The sequence below is a fragment of the Elephantulus edwardii genome, unplaced genomic scaffold (genome assembly GCF_000299155.1).
Source record: "Elephantulus edwardii isolate Elephantulus edwardi_28Jun2011 unplaced genomic scaffold, EleEdw1.0 scaffold00038, whole genome shotgun sequence".
Lineage (NCBI taxonomy): Eukaryota > Metazoa > Chordata > Mammalia > Macroscelidea > Macroscelididae > Elephantulus > Elephantulus edwardii.
The window spans coordinates 9,233,266-9,255,237 of NW_006399788.1; the positions used below are offsets into that span (position 1 = coordinate 9,233,266).

Sequence of the window (21,972 nt, forward strand, 5' to 3'; positions counted from 1 at the left end):
TTAGGTGGAATAAGGTCAAGGTCATATTTTGGCTCTCATGGGTGTGTATTAATGAATTTCAACTTAAATTTGAACTTTCATATACGTGATAGTTTCATAGTTGAATCCTCACTCTGTTCAGATTGATATTGCATTTCTCCACTATTTTTTTCCACAGATGTGATCAGTGTATTCCATCAGGCAAAGTATATGTGTAAAACTGTCATTTATGCATTTTTACAATATGTATTTCCAATGAATAAATTACTGGTTGTATATAATTCTATCATGTGATCTCTGGCCTCATTTCATCAGCAAGGCACCATTTGCCAACTACAGTCTTTATTCTTTGTGTCCAACTTTCCTATTCCTATTACATATGATTATTAAAGCACCTTGATTGCTCTTCCACTCAATTTCAAACTGCAGAAGTCAGTATAAATATTCAATTTCTCTTGTTTGATGTTAGTGAGTGACATGTACATATAGCTTAATAATAGATTGTTCACAGTTTCAGTTTGCTTGGCTCCACAGTCAACACTCTTGGCACCAACAGCCAGGAAATTAGAAGATGTATTGCCATGGAAAAGTCTGCTGTTAGGGACCTCTCCAAAGTACTGAAGAGCAATGGTGTCTCTTTGGAGACTAAGGTGCATCTGATACAGGCCATGGTCTTTGCTATCACTTGTTATGCATCAGAGAGTTGGACAATGACTAAGGAGGATAGAAGGAGAATTGATGCCTTTGAGCTGTGGTGCTGGAGAAGAGTATTGAGGGTACCATGGACTGCTAGGAAAACAAATAGATTCATCCTGGAAAGGGTCAAACTGGGCTGCTCCTTGGAGACAAGGATTCTAAGGCTCTGTCTAACTTACTTTGGACATGTTGCAAGGAGGTACAGGTCCTTGGAGAGGGACATCATGCTTGGTAGGGTGGAGGGACAGTGCAGAAGGAGAAGGCCCCCTATGAGATGGATTGATTCAGTGACTGGGGTAATCGGAATGGGTGTGTCAGAGACGGTGCGATTGGCACAGGACAGAGAAGAGTTCAGGGATGTTGTACATAGGGTCGCTATGAGTGGCAAAAAACTTGATGGCACATAACAACAACAACAACAAGTTGTATAACAGGACTCCCTTGTATAGATATCAATATTACCCCATCATAGACATCATTGTATTTCAAGATAGATTCATAGAGGTTATTTCTGATAATGAGTATTACATTATTCTTTTTAAATTTGTCACTCATAGTATATTGTTGTTGTTATTTTGCACCACAAAGTTTGTACCGATTCATAGCTGACCCTCCAGTAAGGTTTCAGAAGCAATAAACCACATGGGAGGAGGTTGTCCATCCATTTCCCACCATGGTTTATTAGATCATATGATTATCATCATTCATTGATATATATAGCTGCATATCACTGTTTCTCCTCATTTTTATCTAACTACATTAGCAAATGAAGATCCTTCATTGAGTGAAAGCTCTGTTCCATACACATCATTAAAGTAGACTATATTTGAGAAGGCAGTTCTTTACTGAATTGCATTTTGAAAATCTTCCTACCATTTTGCTGCTATTTGTGTAATTTTCGATGACCCGTTATATCAGAGATGCATGACCAGTCTTGTTTTAAGTCTGTTTTACTCTGGAAATTCAGCTGAAACTACACACCATGAGTCACACTGCTGATACCTGGTGCTTCAAGCACCACAACAATTGAAGTCTCCTCAGTATAGAAAACTGACAGATAAGTAAGACACAGACATCAACAGCACTGAAGGCAATGGTCAAAAGCAGAGGTCCAAGAATTGACTTTATATCAGCTGAGATGTTTCAACAAACAGATGCAGCCTTGAATGTGCTTTTTAGTCTCCCCCAAGAAATCTGGAAGAAACCTGGCCAACCGAATGGGAGAGACACATATTTGTGCCCATGTCAAAAAGTGATTCAACAAAAAGCAAAAATTATAGAACATTATAATAAATATCTTGTACAAGTAAAATCCTGCTGAAGATTATTTTTTTGAAAGTCTGGAAGTAGGACACATGGAGGAAACTGCCTAAAACTCAAGCTGGATTAAAAAGAGGACAAGCGATATCATTACTAAGGTCAGATGGATGTTAACTGAAAAGAAAAACTACCAGAAAGAAGCTTACTTGTGTTTTATTGATTGTTGTTTTGATTGTCTTCAAGTTGAGCACGCCTCACAGTGACGCTATGAACAAAAGGCCTGAAGCTCTTCTACAACTATGGATGTTAATTGAAAACCAAGACTACCAGAAAGATGCTTAATTGTGTTTTATTGATTATGCAAAGGAATTAAACTTTATGAATCATAATAAATTATGGAGCACATTGAAAAGAATGCACTTTATTGTGCTCATGTGAAACCTATACATAGATCAAGAAGCAGTTGTTTGAGCATAACAAGGAAATATTACATAGTTTAAAATCAGGAAAGATGTTTAGGGATTAATCCTTTTCCCATATTTACTCAATCTATATGTTGAGCAAATAATTCAAGAAGCTGTGTTATATGAAGAACAACGTGGCATCAAGATAAAGTACGACTCATCAACAATCTGTATTATGTAGATGACACAATTTCACTTGCAGAAATTGAAGAAAACTTGAAATACTTATTATTGAACTTTCCACCTCAAAATAAGGAAAACAAAAATCCTCACAACTGCGCCATACAGCTTCATGATAAATTAAAGAGATTGAAGTTATCAACGGTTTAGTTTTGGTAGCAATTTGTTGTTGTTATGTACCAGCAAGTCACTCGTGACCATAGTGACCCTATATACAATAGCTCTGAACCCTGCTCTATCCTGAGTCAAATTTATTTTCTCTGACACATCTCTACCCATTACTCCAGTCACTTTGTCAATCCATCTCATCAAAGGTCTTCCTATCCTGTGCTGTTCCTCCACCCTTTCAAGTATGACTTCCTCTCCAAGGGCTGTTTCCTTCTTGTAACATGTCCAAAGTGCATCAGATGGAGCTTCAGAGTCCTTGCTTTCAGCAGCCTGGTTTCACCCTCTCTAGAAAAAAAACAATAACTGTTCTCCTAGCAGTCCGTGGCATAGTCAATATACTTTTTCTGCACCACAGCTCATAGCCATCAATTGTCCTTCTATCATCCCTAGTCACTGTCCAGCTTTCTGATGCATAGCAAGTAATTGTGAAGACTACACCTTAGTCTTCAGACTGACATGGTTACTCTTCAGTATTCTGGAGAGGTCCCTGACAGCAGACTTTCCCAGTACAATTGGTCATTTGATTTCCTGGCTGCTGGTACCAAGACTGTTGATTGTGGAGCCAAGCAAACTGAAGCTGTGAACAATCTCAATATTTTCACCATTTATCATGGTGCTGCCCATCTACCCAGTGGTGAGAATCTTTTTCTTGATGTTGAGTTTCAATTCACATTGAAGCCTGCAGTCTTTGACCTTCTGCAGCAAGCTCATTAGGTCCACCTCAATTTCAGCAAGCAAGATTGTGTCATTTGCCTTAGTGAGTTGTAGATGAGTCTTCCTCCAATGCTGATTCCACATTCACCCTCATAGAGCTCAGCCTCCAGGATTATCTGTTCTGCATATAGATTGGCAAAATATGGGGACTGGATACATCCCTGGTGTACACCCTTCCTAATTTTGAATCATAAAGTGTTTCCTTGCTCTGTTCTGATGATTGTCTGGGCCAAGTATAGATTTCACATAAGCACAACAAAGTGTTCTAGGGTTCCCGTTTTTCTCAGAGTTAGCCACAGTTTGTTGTGATCCACAGAGTCAAATGCCTTTGCATAGTCTATGGAACACAACTAGACATTCATCTAGTAGTATCTGCTTTCAGCCAAGATCCTTTTATATTAGCAATAATATCTGTAGTACCAAGGCCTCTTCTAAATCTAACCTCCACATCTGGCAGCTCTCTGTTGACGTGCTGTACCAGTCTTTTTAGATAATTTTCAGCAGAATCTTGATTGCGTGTGACATTAATGATATGGTTTGATAATTTCCACCCTCTGTCGGGTCTCCATTGTTTTTGAAATGAGAACAAACATGGATCTCTTCCAGTCAGGTGGCCAGGTTTCTTGGCACAACTTGGGAAGCACATCCAGGGCAGTGTTTGTTTGTTGGAATATATCAATTGGTATGCAGTCAATTTTTGAAGTCTTGTTTTTTGCCAATTCCTTTTAGAGCAACTTGAACTTCTTGCTTCATCACCACAGGCTCTTACTCACACATTGTTTAAAACTTCTTTTGTGCCAACCAATTTCTTTTGGTACAATGACTCTGTATACCCCTTCCATATTATTTTAATGCTTTCTGGATCATTTAATATTCTGCCCAAGGCATGTTTAAATATTGTAACTCGAGGTTTGAATTTGTTCTTCAGTTCCTTCAGCTTAAGAAATGCCTACCGAGTTCCGTTTTTGTTTTTTTGTTTGTTTTTTTTTGTTTGTTTGTTTGTTTGTTTTTTGACTCCAACTTTTCGCACATTTCATTATAATACTTTGCTTTGTCTTCCCACACTGCCCTTTGAAATCTTCTGTTCAGCTCCTTAATTTCTTCTCTTTGTTTTGGCTTCTCGGCACTCTGATGATACAGAGTCTCTTCTGAAACACATTTTGGTCTTATCTTCTTCCTCTGTCTTTGTATTCCTTTGTATTCCTTTGCATTCTTCATGAATGATATTCTTGATATCCTCCCACAGCTCATCTGGTCTTTGCTTATTACTGTTCAAGGCCTTAAACCTGTTCCTGAGATAGTTTTGAAAATCAAGTGAGATAGGCTCAAGGTCAATTGTTGTTTCCTGTGGATTTGATTTAACATTATGTACCTTCAGCTTGAACTTGCCTAGGAGTAGTTGGTGGTCTCCTCCACAATCAGCACCTGGCCTGGCTTTCACAGCTGATATTGACACTCTGCAGTGATTCTTTAGTAAAAGAATCAAAAGACACATTGCATTGGGAAAAACTGCTTTGAACAATCTCTTTAAAGTGCTACAGTGTTTTAGGTCAGACTGAAGCTATGATACTTTACTTGCTTCTTGTCCATTTGAAAGTTGAACAATATGGTAGCCTAGGAAGAATTAATGACTTTTAATTGTGATGTTGGTGAAGAATATTGGTTGTTGTTGTTGTTGTTATGTGCCGTCGAAGAATATTGGATTTATTATAAATGACCAAAAGAACAAGCGAATCTGTCTTGGAGGAAGTGAAGCTAGGGTGCTTCTTAGAGACAAGAATAATGAAGCCTCATCCTACATACATCAGCATGTTGTCAGGAGAGGGCAATAATTAGAAAAAGATGTCAAGTTTGGAAAAGCAGAGGCTTTCTGAAACAGAGGAAGGCTCTTAACAGCATGATTTACATAATGGATTTGAACATAGGGAGAACCAGCTATGAGTTGAGTCCAACTTAATGGCATACCACAACAATTGAATGTATATAATATTGCTGCTGTTGCTGTTGTTATGTGCTGCAAAGGCACAACCAACTCATAGTTGATTCTTGAGGAGGTTTTCAGAGGCTGCAAATAGCATAGAAGATTAACTATCTTTCTGCTTCAGAGTAGCTAGTGGATTCAAATCCCATGCCTTTGGATTGGCAGAACAGTCAATTCTTTCTATTTAATTAGACAAATACTTGTGTGATCATTTTGTGGACATGGAAGAAAATAAGAATAAAAAGAGAATAAGAAGAAATTAAAGGAGTGATAGAAATACAGCATAATAAATATAAAGAGAGTTCGCTATGAGTTGTACTTGACTCTACAACACCTAACAACAACAGGAGGGAATAAGGAATGCTCCCTAAAGAGTATATTATTTGATCTGAGTCTTGAGGGCTATGCAGAAGTTTACCAATAAAATGAAGATAATAAGATGTTTTATTTTATGTTTCTTTGTTTTATTTTCCTCTTAGAGAAAAAAAATAGAATGGCACACTATTGCTTTGAGAACAATGAGAATTGTGGGTAGGTAAGAGAATGAGAATGGAGAAGTGTGGTGGGTGGATAAGATTTGGGAACAGATGATGATTCAGAGGTAGTTTGAAGACTGATTGTCACTTTTCCCTGGATGCCAGTTTAGGTCATTTGAGGCAACAAAAGACTTTAGTATGTTGTAGTCATTTCTAGAACTACTTTAGAAGGATTACTCTACAGATGGATTAGAATATTTTCTTAAAAATATTTATTTATTTTCTTTATTTTTATGTGTGTACCGTCAAATCAGATCTGACTGGTACAGGAGGAAATTGCCCCTCCTTCCCCAGCAGAGCATCTGGTGGATTCGAACTGCATACCTCTGGGCTTGCAGTGCAGTTTCTTGCCACTAGGCCACCAGAGTGCCCTTGATGGATTACAATATTAAGGATGGATTAGATCAAAGAGAATTGGGATGAGAAAAACAATTGGCTTTGCATAGGAATAGTTCAGGCAAGAGAGTATAAGATTTCAATAAAAGTAATAGAATGGGATTATGCGTTTATAAGAGATAGTTGAGACTATATCATCCCTGGTATAGTAGTTTGAATTATTATCCATTTGTCTTTGATTCTAAAATGTGCAGTAAAATATTTTTAATAGATTTGATAATAACATACATCTTATCATTGGCTTGTCTGATTTAACTGGAAGTATATTTTTCCCTTCCTCAATGCAAGAAAAATTATGATGAGTATGACAATCTATGGTACACAGATTAAATAAAAATAAGGTAAAGAACTACCCAATTTATCACTATTATTTGTTAACAAAAGTTCTCTGTAGTAATGTGGCTCACTTGAGATCAAAACAGTTGTTTTTCCTTTGTTAAGCAGAGCGAAGTAAAAAGATAAAAATCATTGTGGCTGTCATCAATATATAAAAGATAGAGTTGTTTGTTCGTGTGACATCTAAACCCACTCTGTTACAGCTGTTTATTTCTAACCCGAAAAATTCCCACTACTTCTATGTCAATTCAAGCTAATGTCAACCTTCCATTGAGGTTTCAATGATGTAAATATTAACATCAAAGACTGCCTCATTTATCTGCTGCAGAGAAGCTGGTTCGTTTGAATTGTGTAGGTAAAGTCATTTCGATTCTCTAAATAACAACAGTCAAATGATAAGATTCTTACTGAAGAAAAGCAATAGAAGATAATAGAAGATATTAGCAAAAAGCTCTGAATTTTTTTTTAGTCTTGTATATGTCACTGTTGTTGAGGTTGTGCACCTTTGAGTCAGAACTGATCCAAAGCTAACCTCCAGTGGGTTTTCAGAAGCAGTAAATTTCACAGGAGGAAATTATGCATCTCTCCCATGGAGCACCTGGTGGATTTAAAAAAATCATATAAGCTCTAAGCTTCTTTAACCTCTAGAAACTATTCAGTTGCTTCACTGGTAAAGTCAATCCATCTTGTACTTGTTCAGTACTCTTCATCCTTTCTGATTCATAGCCAGCCTATGTACAACAGAACAAAATACGATCCAGTCCTGCACCATCCACACAACCTCTACTGGGCTTATGCCTCATGTCCCAGTCACTGTGTCAATATATTTCATAGAGAGATTTCCTCTCTTTAATTGGGAGGCTCAAATCAGAGAATATACTCACATAGTTAATACAAGAGCATTATCTTTGTTAACCCATTATTTCATTTGAGTAGTTTATAAACATCACACTATTATGCAAAACTTAGGCATTAATTTCTGGTCATTTTCTAAATGCGCTTGTAGTATGATCATCGTCTCTCTAAGACTTTGTGTTTTAGACCTCTGGAGAGTTGTACTGTATAATCTGTTCTGTGATTTGGCTCAGAAAACACATTTTGGTGGCGGATGTGGTATTACTAATGTTCTGGAGGAGAGTATGGCTTGCCAGGAAGTTTTGCCAATTGAAAGCAAAGTGAAAATTCAGAATTACGAAGGTTTAATTTCCTGCTGAATAATTCTCCACAAGCTGTGTAAACTTCTCTCCACTGAACAAATACTCAGAATAAAATACCTTAGATGCTCTTTTCCTCTTTAATAAGAAAAAGTTGATATTATGTGAGCATTGAGCCAAGAGAACAAGGTCTGGAGCTCCTGAGCTGAGTTGTATAAGCCATCAAGGAGACTGCTGTGACTTTGACACATAAAGTTTAGAAATCTGGGTGAGACAAGTATTTTCCTAGGGCTTTATGACTACAGAAGGAGATAGTTGATGGCTTAACTTGTTATAATCTTACTAATTGTATTTTTTTAATAAATTAACCCTTTTTGGAAGTTACTTTGAAATAGTGTTTAAGCACCTACTATGTGCTGTTGTTATGTACTATCAAGTCAGAATTGACTCATAACTGCCGCTCAAGTGGGCTTTTGCATGTGGGAATATAAGGAATCTTTCTCCCACAGAGCAGCTGCTGGGTTTAAATGGAGTCCTTGGGAGAGTAACTTTTTGCCACTACGTGGTCAGAACTCACTTACTATATACTTATATACTAGACTTGGTAAAAAGGATGGCAATACAGACCTATATGGACTGACCACTTAGGACATACTTTAGAAGGTGAAAGAGTCAACCAGACAACTAATAAAGCTGGCATGAATAAATACAAAAGTAAATTTACCTTAAATGTCCAATTATGTTAGGGCATATGTTAAATTTCTCTAGAGAGAAACATACTCAGGAAAAGATATAGGCTCTGATGACAGAGTTATATTTATGTTACTAAACAAGAGGTCAGTTGTTTGAATCTACCTACTGTTCCACAGGAGAAAGAGAAGTAGTTTCTTCCGATAGATATCTAAAGATTTACATCCTTGGAAGCACCAGCTGAGTCAAGTCAGAATTGACTCATAGCAGGATTAAAGAGGCTGTACATGGCCCAGAAGGAGACTACCAAACTTGCTCTTAAAGAACGGTGGATGGATTCGAACAGTAAAAGCAACATTGCCTTTAAGTTAGCAGCACAGTTTCCCATGGACCACAGACACCAAGGTCACCAGCAGAGGGGTGTGTGTGTGTGTGTGTGTGTGTGTGTGTGTGTGTGTGTGTAGTCACAGTTGTGATTAGGTGTGACTGTGACAACTGACTGGAAGATAATTCCCATTCCAAAGAAAGGTGACCCGATAGAATAAGGAAATTATAGAGCAATATCTTTAATATTACATGCAAGCAAGATTCTACTGAAAATTATCCAAAAACAACTGGAACAGCACATCAACAGAGAACTCCCAGAAGTGCAGCCTGGGTTTAGGTGGGACTATGGTACTAAGGATATTGTAGCTAATGTTAGATGGATCTTGGCTGGAAGCAGGGATTACCAGAGGAATGTCTATCTGTGTTTCATTGACTATGCAAAAATACTTGACTGTGTGGACCACAACAAACTGTGGCTGACTTTAAGAAGAATGGGAATCCCAGAACACTTTGTTGTGTTTATGCAAAAACTATACTTGGACTAAGAGGCAGTTGTCAGAACAGAGAAAGGAAATACTATATGGCTCAAAATCAGGAAGGGTACAGGCCGGGGACATGTCCTATCTCCATACCTTTTCAATCTACTGCAGAGCAGATTATCTGGGAGACTGGGCTCTATGAGAAGAAAATATGACATTAAGTTAGGAGGAATACTCATCAACAACTTGCATTATGCAGATGACAAAACCCTGCTGGCTGAAATTGAGGAGGACCTGAAGCACTTGCTGCAGGAGGTCAAGGACTACAGCCTTCAATATGAATTAAAGCACAACATCAAGATTCTAATCACTGGGCAGATTGACAACATCATGGTAGATGGTGAAGAGGGAGATTGTTAACAGCTTTAGGGTGTTTGGCTCCACAATCAATGTTCTTGGTACCATCAGCCAAGGAAGTCAAAAGATGAATTGCATTGGGAAAGCCAGCTGTCAGGTATCTCTCCAAAGTACTGAAAAGCAATGATGTCAGTCTGGAGACTAAGATGTACCTGATTAAGGCCATGGTCTTTGCAATTACTTCCTATGCATCAGAAAACTGGACAATAATTAGGGATAATAGGAGGAGAACTGATGTCTTTGAGCTTTGGTGTTTGAGAAGAGTATTGAATATGTCATAGTCTGCTAGGAGAACAAACAGTTTTGTTCTAAAGAGGATGAAACCAGTCTGCTTCTTGAAGGCAAGGATTCTGAAGCTTAATCTGGCATATTGCAAGGAGAAATTTACCATTGGAGAGGGACATCATGCTTGGGAGGTGGGGGAAGCTCTAGAGAGGAAGATCCTAGATGAGATGAATTGATTCAGTGACTGGAGTAACGGGGCAGTTGTGTAGCGAAGAAAGATTATTGTTGTTACATACCTTCAATACAAAACTCTCAGCTGACCCTCTAGCAGATTTTCAAAGGCAGTAAATCTTACAGGGAGTGCTCATCTTTCTCCAATGAGTAGCTATTGATCTGAACCTTGTGCCTTTCGGTTGTCAGCACAACACCTTACCTCAAAGGCATTAGAGCTGCCTATGGGAGAAAAATAGTCTCTCATAAAGTTTAATAGCCTCAGAAATCTAATAGAGATTACTATGCATTATAACCTACTATAAACTAATGGCAATGGTTTGGGTTTGGGTTTTTAAGGTCAGGCATACCTCTGGACTCAAAGTGACATCTGTTCTTTTTAACACTTTAAATAAGTAGTTTGAAGGAAATTTTTCCAATAAATTACATTATTTGATTTCTTAACTGAAGCTTTCATTTTGCTGCTATTTGTATAATTTCGATGACCCGTTATATCAGAGATGGATGACCAGTCTTGTTTTAAGTCTGTTTTACTCTGGAAGTTCAGCTAAAACTATACACCATGAGTCACACTGCTGATACCTGGTGCTTCAAGCACCTCAACAATTGAAGTCACCTCAGTATAGAAAACTGACAGATAAGTAAGACACAGACATCAACAGCACTGAAGGCAATGGTCAAAAACAAAGGTCCAAGAATTGACTTTATATCAGCTGAGATGTTTCAACAAATAGATGAAGTCTTGAACGTGCTTTTTTAGTCTCCCCCAAGAAATCTGGAAGAAACCTGGCCAACCAAATGGGAGAGATGCATATTTGTGCCCATGTCAAAAAGCTTGTTGATTATTTTAAGGAGAAGCCATATTAAGGTTGGTTGGGAAAAACACAGATAAACCAATGCACAAACTATTGGTAGAAATGAATCATGCTGTCATTATTGTGCACTATCAAGTTGAGACCAAGCCATAGCTCACCATCCAGCAGGCTTTTCAGAGGCATTAAATTGCAGGAGAGGAGATTTTACTATTTTCTTCCACAGATCAGCAGGTGGATTTGAACCACATGCCTTTGAGTTGGCAACTCAAAGCCAAAATGAATAATAAGGATGGTAATGGTCAAGACAGGAGAATAAAAGGGAAAGAGTAAAGCAAGAATTTGAAGATAACGTGTAATTTCCCAAAATTGGTTGGAAAGATCAATATCCAGAAAACTATTTATTATATATTTCCAGAATTTAGTATAGTGTTCCAGACATGCCATTGAAAAACAATTTAAAAATATTATTGGGAATGTATTTTTTTTAAAAAAAAGGAAAGGTAGTTTGAAATTTAAGGGCTAACTGTCTAATCCAATATCCCTGTGAGAACATAATGCTCATAAATATAATAAAAACTATAGAAGGTCAACTTAAAAGTTTTTAGTGTAACCATGGGAATAGTGAAAATATATCTAACAAGAGTTTTATTATACTATCTTGATAAACAAAGAAACCAACATTTGCAGAATTAAATTTCCTCTGTTTACATAGTGCATAGCAGCTTGTGTTCTAATTCACATCTACAAGCTACTTTGCAGGAGAAGAAGGACAGGCTCTTCTTATTAAGATTTATAACCCACAAAACAACTATATAATCCTACCCCAGTAAGAATAGTAAAATTTAACAGAACAGCAAGCAACAAATGCTGGCGAGGTTGTGGAGAAACTGGAACCCTTATTCATTGTTGGTGAGAGTGTAAAATGGTGCAACCATTATGGAAGGCGGTGTGGCGCTTTCTCAAAAATTTGCAAATAGAGATACCATTTGACCCAGCAATTCCACTATTGGGATTATACACCAAAGAGACCATAACTGCCACCCAAGCAGATATATGCACACCCATGTTTATCACTGCTTTGTTCACAAGAGCAAGGAGTTGGAAACAACCTAAGTGACCATCAACAAACGAATGGATAGAGAAGCTATGGTATATTCACACAATGGAATACTATGTTACCTTGAAAAACAAGGAACTCATGCAATATTATTAAAAATGAGTGACCCTGGAGCACCTTATACTGAGTGAAATATCTCTGTCACATATGGACAAATACTGCGTGGTGCCACTGTTGTGAAACAGGACTGACATCTGGATTGGAGGGAGATTGAGAAAACTGGGTTAACTAATCTATACTGCATTGAAACAGATGAGGGATAAAACTGTTTAAAAGGGATAGGTGATTAGGTATTTTCGTCATGACAGGAGTCCAGAGCGAGGGCTGCATAGTAGAGTGGACCCAGGGGAGGGATTGTAAAACAATGAAAGAATTTTTCTTTTACTTTTCCAAGAGGGTAGTGTACTGGGGTGGGGGGGGGAGGGGAGAAAAGTGCCACAATGAGTGAATGGAAATCAAAAGTCTCTGTAAATTTTCATTGAAATTAATAATAACAAAAATTAAAAAAGAAGCCACTTTGTGCTCACTTTGGCAGCACGTATACTAAAATTGGAACAATACATAGAAGATTAGCATGGCCCCTGTGCAAGAAGACATGCAAATTCACGTATCGTTTATATTTTTTTCTTAAAGAAGTCACTCTGTTATGTTGTTGACATTGTTTTTATGATGAATGTGACATAAATTTAATAATGACACAGATCATAGTCTGAGTCACATAGTCATAATCAATCTATGCTCCATTATACCTTTTCATATACTTATTTCTTGCTGATGAATGTATAGTTATTTTTGCAATGCTACATGGTTTCCTACAAATAAACACTTTCCCTGCAAGGGGAAGTATTTTCCTATATATTTGTTAAAGGGCATTGGTAGTTCAGTAGCAGTATTTGTGCCTTCCATAGATAAGACATAGATACAATTCTGGCCAATGAACCTCATATACAGTTACCACCCATCTGTCAGTACTTTTTTGTTTTGTTTTAATGATAAACAAATTTCATCATAACTTCCAGACTAAAAGAACTGAGAAGAAAATTAGCCAGAGATAACAGGTATACCTCTCTGACCATCAGAACATGCCAGGCAATGGAATGAATTAGTTGAGACTTTAGATAGTCAAGAGGTAAGGGGAGAGGAGCTCATGGTTCAATGTCGTCTTGTCCTACACATCCTCACAGCTTTTATTGAGAAATTTCTCATTACATAAGAAATACACGTGTTAAGTTGGTTAAGTTGGTTGTTTACTGTTTCTTTTATTATTTGCTGTTTCCTTTACCTTTCCTGCTTCCATAACCACATCTTTATCAGAAAGCAGCATCAGGGATAGAATCAAGGTTTTTCACATACACACAGATATACCCAATAAGTCTATTTTTTTCCCTTTTGTTAACATACCTGAAGCACTTGCTGCAGAAAGTCAAGGATTCAGTCTTCGGTAATGATTGAAGATCAACATCAAGAAAAGAAAGATTCTCACCACTGGGACAATTGGCAGTATCAGTATGCATGGTGAAGAGATTGAGATAGTTTACACTCTTAGTTTACTTGGTTCTACAGTCAACACTCTTGGTAACAGCAGCCAGGAAATCAGGAGACAAATTGCATTGGGAAAGTCAGCTGTGAAGGACCTCTCAAGAGTACTGATGAGCAACGATGTCAGGCTGGAGACTAAGGTGCACCTGATCCAGGCTATAGTCTTTGCAATTACATGCTATGTATCAGAGAGTTGGACAGTGAACAGGGTTGATAGAAAGAGAATTGCACACAGCTTTAGTTTGCTTGGCTCCACAGTCAACACTCTTGGCACCAGTAGCCAGGAAATTAAAAGGCGCATTGCCATGGGAAAGTCTGCTGTTAGGGACCTCTCCAAAGTACTGAAGAGCAATGGTGTCTCTCTGGGGACTAAGTTGTGTTTGATACAGGCCATGGTCTTCACAATCACTTGTTATGCATCAGAGAGTTGGACAATGACCAAGGAGGATAGAAGGAGAACTGATGCCTTTGAGCTGTGGTGCTGGAGAAGAGTATTGAGAATACCATGGACTGCTAGGAAAACAAACAGATTTGTCCTGGAAAGGGTTAAACCGGATGGCTTCTTGGAGGCAGGGATTCTGAGGCTCCATCTAACATACTTTGACATGTTGTGAGGAGAGACCGGTCCTTGGAAGAGGACATCATGCTTGGGAGGGTGGAGGGACAGCACAGGAAAGGAAGGCCCTCTATGAGGTGGATTGATACAGTGACTGGGATAATCGGGATGGGAGTGTCAGAGACAGTGCGATTGGCATAGGACAGAGCAGAATTTAGGGCTGTTGTACATAGGGTCACTATGAGTCGCAGGCAACTCGACGGCACATAACAACAACAACAACATGTCTTCTCTTCCTTCTCATGTTAGAAATCAATGTGAAACCCTTGTCAAGAACCATCCATTGAGAATTCCTTTTTGGGTTCTTGGAACTCACCTTTTCCTTTTCTTTATTTTATATTTTCTACTAGTTTATTTCCTGAGGCAAGCTTTTTCAGCTGTGGATGCCACTCCTGCTTCCAAGCTCTGTGGTTCTTAGGCCTGGTTTTAAATGTTTTTGGTCAAACATTCTTCTAAGTGATATAGTCCTGGTCTGGCCTTTCCGTTTGCTGTACAGAGGTAACTCATGGTTGCTTTGATGCTAAACACTGTGACACTAATGTGTCAACTACGATAATGGTTCCCCATGTTGGACAGTATTTGGTGGAGCTCCCTAATTAAAACAAGCTTGGAAGGAGGAGTGACATCCACTTTCAAAATAGCTTGTCTCCAGAAACTCTATGAACTTGGAGAAATGATGAAAGTTATCCATGTGTCTTTCATTCATAGGGCTGATAACTACCTTATTTACAAAATTTGAATACAGATTCAAACAAATTCTTTCAATTTCCCTCACCCGTCCCCACCCATCAAATTGTACAACCCATTATAGCCCCCTCTCCCCCTTCACATCCAGACCCCTCTGCTTCCAACCTCTCCTGTGCCTCTTGTAACCTTATACTCATTCTATAATAATGGTTTAATACAATATTTATCATTGTGGGACTGAGTTCACTCAGCATAATGCTTTTCAGTCCCTCCCAAGTTAAGGAATAATTTACGAAGTCATTACTCCTGCATGCTGCATAGTATTCCATTTTGTGAATGTATCATAATTTTGCAATCCATTCATTTGTGGTTGGACATTTGGGCTGTTTGCTTGTTCTTGTCATGGTGAATAATACTTGCAGCCCACCTTTTGTCTATTATTTCTCCAGCCTAGATCATACTTTGTCAACATTTCTGTGCCACAAGCAGCCTTTAGTCAAATAGGGATAGGGGAGAATGCTATCAAAGGGTTCAGTTGCCAGCGGCAAGTGTCTCCTTGGGCCACACTCAAGGACCTTATGAACTAGATGGTTTAGGATTCTATGTCACTGAATTAATGTGTACACATTAATAGTTGTGTGTAAAGTTTGGTACTGTGGAAAAAGTCAACAGGATCATGCCCTTATTTTCCTAATTGAGAAATTCATGATGCCATTCTCTTATGACAGTCTTGAACTATAGAATTATGTAGTAGTGGTATCTAGTCGATGGGAGAGGAATGGTTTATGGTCAGCTGTATGGTTAGTAGCACAGCTTTCATGAGGGGAGTGACCTCCTTTGCACAGGCTCTCTCCCACAGGGAGTAAGCCTTTCTCCCTTTCTTGTGGTTTTTACAAGCACAGCAACAGTCAAATGGTTGAAAAGAATGAAAATATTCCCAGTCATTTATTTCTCAATAGGCTCTTCCAGTCTATCATTTGTCCAGCCAGTGTTATTTTCATGTGCTTATGCTTTTTTTTGGCATCATATTCAACATCTGGCCTCTTTCCCTGGCTATTAGCCGCTTCCTTCTTCGCTCTTCCAGCAGAAACAGAGTTGCTTTTTACTTCTTTGCGACTTCCTAGGGACAAGTGCCCAGCCACTCTCCCATCCGCTGCACTGCTTAGTTTAGGAAAAATTACGATTTCATATACGTGCACTCACATACATACATGCATGTGTACCTAAGTACTTCTTCCTGTGTTGTGATAGGAGATATTCTAATTTGATTATTTTCATTGGTTTTAAAGCAACTCTTTTGAACATGATAATTATCAGTTACTACAATTATTCATTTTTCCTTGTTTGTTACACTTAACAACATGACAATCTGCTTGTGTGTGTATATGAGTATATGCCTCAATATGATGAACATGAAGTTAATATAACAATCGTGAATGTCCTTATATACCATCCTTGTTTCTTTCATGTGAGAAACTTGCATTAGAGAAGCTCAACTCATCCCATAGATACATTGTTCCTGCCTGTAGCCTCATACAGCTTTAAACATAAACTCCACAATGTATGTTTGGCAACGTTGCAAAAGCTACAAGTCTTCAGGTCATTTGAAAATGATAGGAGACCTGAAGGATTGTGAACACATTAGTATCACTGTTGAAAGCATGTGCAACACAAAACACACAAGAATGGCTAGAGATGGGTCAATATTTAGACTCCCTCTCAGGACAGTCGGGCTGGCACTGGTCTAAAAAGCTCACCAGAACATAGAAGTAAGGAACAAAACCAGAACTGACATTTCTCAAGTGGAGAGGCTGAAGTGTCCATAGTTGTCATACCAGTCTGCTTTTTCCTTAAAAGAAAAACCACTTTCCTTTACCCTGTTATTAAGTCCTCCCCTTGTATCTTGGTACTCATTCTACAGTAATGGTCTTATACAGTATTTGTCTTTATGAGACTGAATTAGTTCACGTAACATAATGCTCCTCCAGTCCCTCCTAAATTAGATGGTAATTTACAAAATCACTGCTCCTGTGTGCTGCGTGGTATTCCTTTGTATAAATGTACCATACTTTTTAAATCCATTCCATTGTGGTTGGGTATTAAGGCTATTTCCATGTTCTTGCTATGGTGAATAATGCTGCTATGAACATTAGTGTACAAGTGTCTGTTTGCGCCCCAGTTCCCATTTTCTCACGGCATATCCCAAGCAGTGGAATACCTGGGTCATATGGAATTTCAATGTTCAGCTTTTTGAGGAAATTCCATACTGAACTTTACAAGTAAACCAGTATAAAATTAACAAAACAAAAAAAAAACACACCCCCATCCAAACCAAAAGCTAAATAATAATTTAACTTAACTAGTAAAGAATATTTGTCTTGAACATTAAAAAAATTGATTTATACTGTTTAACATTGATATTTCAAAATATATCTCCTCTCTAACTAAAAAGTGAAACATATTCACTTCAGAACATTTGGAATTCACAGCAAAATATTAAGAAGAAAAAGAATCATGCCTTACTTATCTCAGGTTTTGGAAATATTTTCTGTAAGAATTTTGATATATTTACCTGTGGTGTATAAGTAATGTTTGAAATAATGTATGTATAGATTTGTTTGGTTAAGTTGCTGTTGTTTTTGTCATACGTAGTCAAGTTGGAATGGAGCTGATCCTCCATTGGGTTTTCAGAGGCTGTAAATCTTAAGGCAGAAGATTGGCCATCTTTTTCCCCATGGAGCAGCCTGTGGGTTTGGATTGGGTGTCTCTGGGTTGGTAACGTAACCCCTTTCTACTACGCATAGTTACTTTCTACTAAATGTACCTATATTTGGTCATACTGGTAGGTAAACTTCAAGTTCTCGTCAGATTCAGCCAGCAAGGCTGTGTCATCATGCTTGGAAAGGTGGAGAGTCAGCATAGGAGAGGAAGATCCTTAACAAGATGGATTGACATGGTGACTGTAACGATGGTTTTAGATATATCGAAGATGATGAGGATGGCACATAATAGGGCCAAGTGCAGATCTGTTGTTCATAGGATTGCTATGAGTTGTAGTTGACTCAAGGGCACTAACAACTACAACAACAATTGGTATATCTATTTGCAGTGTATATACTCATCTTTTGCCATGTATAGTTTCAGTAGATTTACCCTTCGAATATTGCTGTCAAGCACTATTCTATTGTGTGTTCTCTAATTCAATGTAAAGCATTTGCAGAATTCCAAATTTTTTCATTATTATAAACATATGATGAACGTCTGTGAGGATAAATGTTTACAAGAAATGCTTCTAAGTACAAGAAGTAAAAGGTCAATAGATTTTTGTGTTTTAATACATATCCTTAATTGCCTATAAAAATGTTGAGAATCAAAACAAAAATATTAGTCTTGCTAATAATATTGTGGGCAACACATTTGAATTCTAAAATTGTGAGTTTAAAACATTTTATGCTTGTTGGATAATTATGTTTCTTGTGAAGTATCTTTATTTTTCAGAATTTTGTTTATTTTTAATACATGGATTTTTATTTTATTTATTTATTCTATGCTTGAATCTCAAGGTTTTTTTAGAACTATTTGCATATGCAGGCCTATTTTACATTTCTTCTAGGTTGTGATGCATGTCTTCATCTTTCATGTGGAAGTATTATTAAGTAAATTTCATTCTAGTACATGTCTGATTGACAAAGAAAAATGATTGCATACTTTTTTCTCAAATCATCAGCACAGAGTTGGAATTGACTTATGGCTGACCCTCCAGGGGCTTCTGCGGCTGTAAATAACATGCACAGAGGTTGCCTGTCTTTCTCCAGAGGAAATGTTGGTAGATTCAAACCACCAAAGAGGATAAAGCCTTTGCTTAGCAGCTTAATCCCCAACAGATTATACCACCAGAACTCCTTTAGCTTCTATGTGATACTGTTTTGTGCCATCATATCCGAACTGACCCTGCAGTGGGTTTTCAGAGTCAGTAAATTGTACAGGAGGAGACTGCCCATCCTGTTCTCTCAAAACAACTGGTAGATTCGACCCTTTCTTTATACACTCTATGACATTGGTATTTTGCATCATTGAACTTCTGGTATTCCCATAGTTTTCCTTATTCTTTTCATATTTTGATATTTCAGCTTTCTATGAAATTTTTGCTAACTCCATTCTATTACATTTTACTGCCACCAAGTAGGATTGTTAGTCCCCACTTTTTTGGTAAATATTATTGCTCATTTTCTCTATCTATAGGCTTTTGGATATTAATTAATGCAGAAAAACAGCTTTCAGTTTTGAGCTGGAAGCAAAGTAATATACTGACTGATATTATTTTACTTTTGGAATTTGATGGGCTGTGATGTTCTTGCGATTGTGATGTGCCGTCAAACTGACTCATATATATTATATGATTACAAATCGAAATCTTGCCTGATCATCCACCATCCTCACTCTGTTGTGCTTCAGTTCATTGTGTAGTCTTTGTGTCAAACGGTCATGTTGAAGAACTTCTCTTCTCTGACCTTCCACCTTTCCAAGCATGATGTCTCCTTCTAAGGACTGGTCCCTCCTTATAGCACTCCCAAAGTATGTAAGATGAAGCCTCATCATCCTCGCTTCTAGGGAGCACTCTGTCTATAGTTCTTCCAAGAAAGATTTGGGTCATGATAGTTCTGGGTGTCTCAGGTACTTAAACACTTGACTACTATCCCAAAGGTTGATGGTTTGCATCCAAGCAGAAGCATCTCCGAAGAAAATCTGTCAGTCTGCCCTCAAAAAGTCACAGCCATAGTCTTACAAGCAATGAGAGAGAGACTTTGCTATGTACTTTGGGCATATTGGGAGGGGCTAGTCCCTGGAGAGGGACATTGGGCTTAGAAAAGTAAAGAGTTAGTAAAAGAAAGGAACACCTTCAATGAGATGGATTGACAGGGTGACCGGAACAGTGAGTTTAAGCACAGCAGCGATTGCAGGGGTGGTGCAGATTAGGGAAGAGTTTCATTCTGTTATATATTAGGTAACTATGAGTCAGAGTTGACTCAATGGAACCTAACAAAAATTACACATTCTTAGGGAATAAACACTAATCAATATCCTTGAAATTAGTCAACCTACAGGAATATTACTTTTCTCTGAATACAGAGTGAGGTAAACTCTGGTGGTCTAGTGACAAAAAGCTGCTGTATAATCCTGAAGGCACATGGTTGGAGGCCACCAGCTTCTCTGAGGAAGAAGGAGGGACAATCTCCTCCCAAGCAATTAACTGCCCCTGAAAACCCCCTGGAGGGTCAGCTATGGGTCAGTTTTAACTTGACAGTACACAAAACAACAACAGCAGGAGTATTACTCTTCTCTGGATATGGAGTGAGGTAAGGATAGGATGAGCACAACAGTAGTAACAAGGTTGAACAGAGTAGCAAATCAAATAATAAATATTGGTGAGGATATGGAGAAATTGGAACTTTAATGCATACTGGTGAGATCGTAAAATGGAAAGCAGTTTCATGTTTCTTCAAAAAGCTTTATGTAGAAATCCCATATGACCCAATTATCCCACTGCTAAGAATATAATTGAAGGAACAGAGCTAAGACATGAATGGAGATAATGCACATATATGCTTCTAGCTGCATTACATATAATAGCAAGAAAATGGAAACAACCCAGATGCCCACCAACAAACCAATAGATAAACTGTGGTATAGTCACATACTAAAATAATATGAAACATTAAAGAGTACTCAAGTATTTGCAAAATACGACACATGGGAGAGCCTAGGGCACATTATCTTGAGTGAAATAACTCAGTCACATAAGGACAAATAGTGGTCTTCATAAGACCACTATTGTGAACATAGGAGAATAACTGAGCAAGATATGTATAAATGCTCAAAAGAGAAATGGGTCTTTCCCCTCACTCCCTGTGGAATGTTTGGGGCAGACTTCCTCTTCTTTTCCTCTCCTCCATTGCCACCTAGCTCCAGACACAGCTGACATCATGGGCTTCGGAGACCTCAAGACCACCACCGGCCTCCAGGTCCTCAACGATTACCTGCCCGACAAGAGCTACATGGAGGGGCATCTGCCATTGCAAGCAGATGTGGTGGTGTTTGAAGCCATCTCCAGCTCCCTACATGCCAACCTGTGTCATGCCCTGCATTGGTATAATCACATGTTTTAAGAAAAGGAAAAGGCTATCCTGCCAGGAGTGAAGAAAGCTTTGGGCTAATGTGGAAGATGCCACAGGAAGTGGCACTTCAGACAGTAATGATGATGATGACACAGATCTCTTTGGATCTGGTGAGGAGGAAAGTGAGGAAGCAAAGAAGCTAAGAGAAGAAGGGCTTGCACAGTATGAATCAAAGAAGCCAAAAAACCTGCACTTGTTGCCAATCTTATTAGACTGAAGCCTTGGGATGGGAAACCAACATAGCAAAACTGGAAGAATGTGTCAGAAGTATCCAGACAGATGGCTTGGTCTGGGGCTCTTCCAAGCTATTACCAGTGAGATATGGAATTAAGCTTCAGATACAGTGTGTAGTTGAAGATAATAAAGTTGTTACAGATATGCTGGAAGAACAGATAACTGCTTATGAAGACTTAGGTGAAGTCCATGGACGTGGCTGCTTTCAACAAAATATAAAGTCCATTTGCATCCATCAATAAACATAAGTTAGAAACAACCTAAGTGTCTATCAGCACATGAATGAATAGAGAAACTCTGGTATATTCACACAATGGAATACTATGCACCATCGAAGAACAAGGAACTCATGAAATATTATGCAAGTTGGGTGACCCTGGAGGACATTATGCTGAGTGAAATATCTCAGTCACAAAAGGACAAATACTTCTTGGTGCCACTGTTGTAAAATAGGATTGACATTGATGTTGGGGGCAGACTGAGAAAGATGGGATAAATTATGCATACCACATCGAAAGAGATGAGAGAGAGAACTGTTTCAAAGGGATATATGAT

The 21,972-nt window shown here is 38.2% G+C and overlaps 1 pseudogene; it reads left to right on the forward strand.

The window, feature by feature from the left end:
- The first annotated feature begins 20,991 nt into the window (after positions 1–20,991).
- On the forward strand, positions 20,992–21,636 carry LOC102873336 (annotated as a pseudogene).
- Positions 21,637–21,972: the final 336 nt, after the last annotated feature.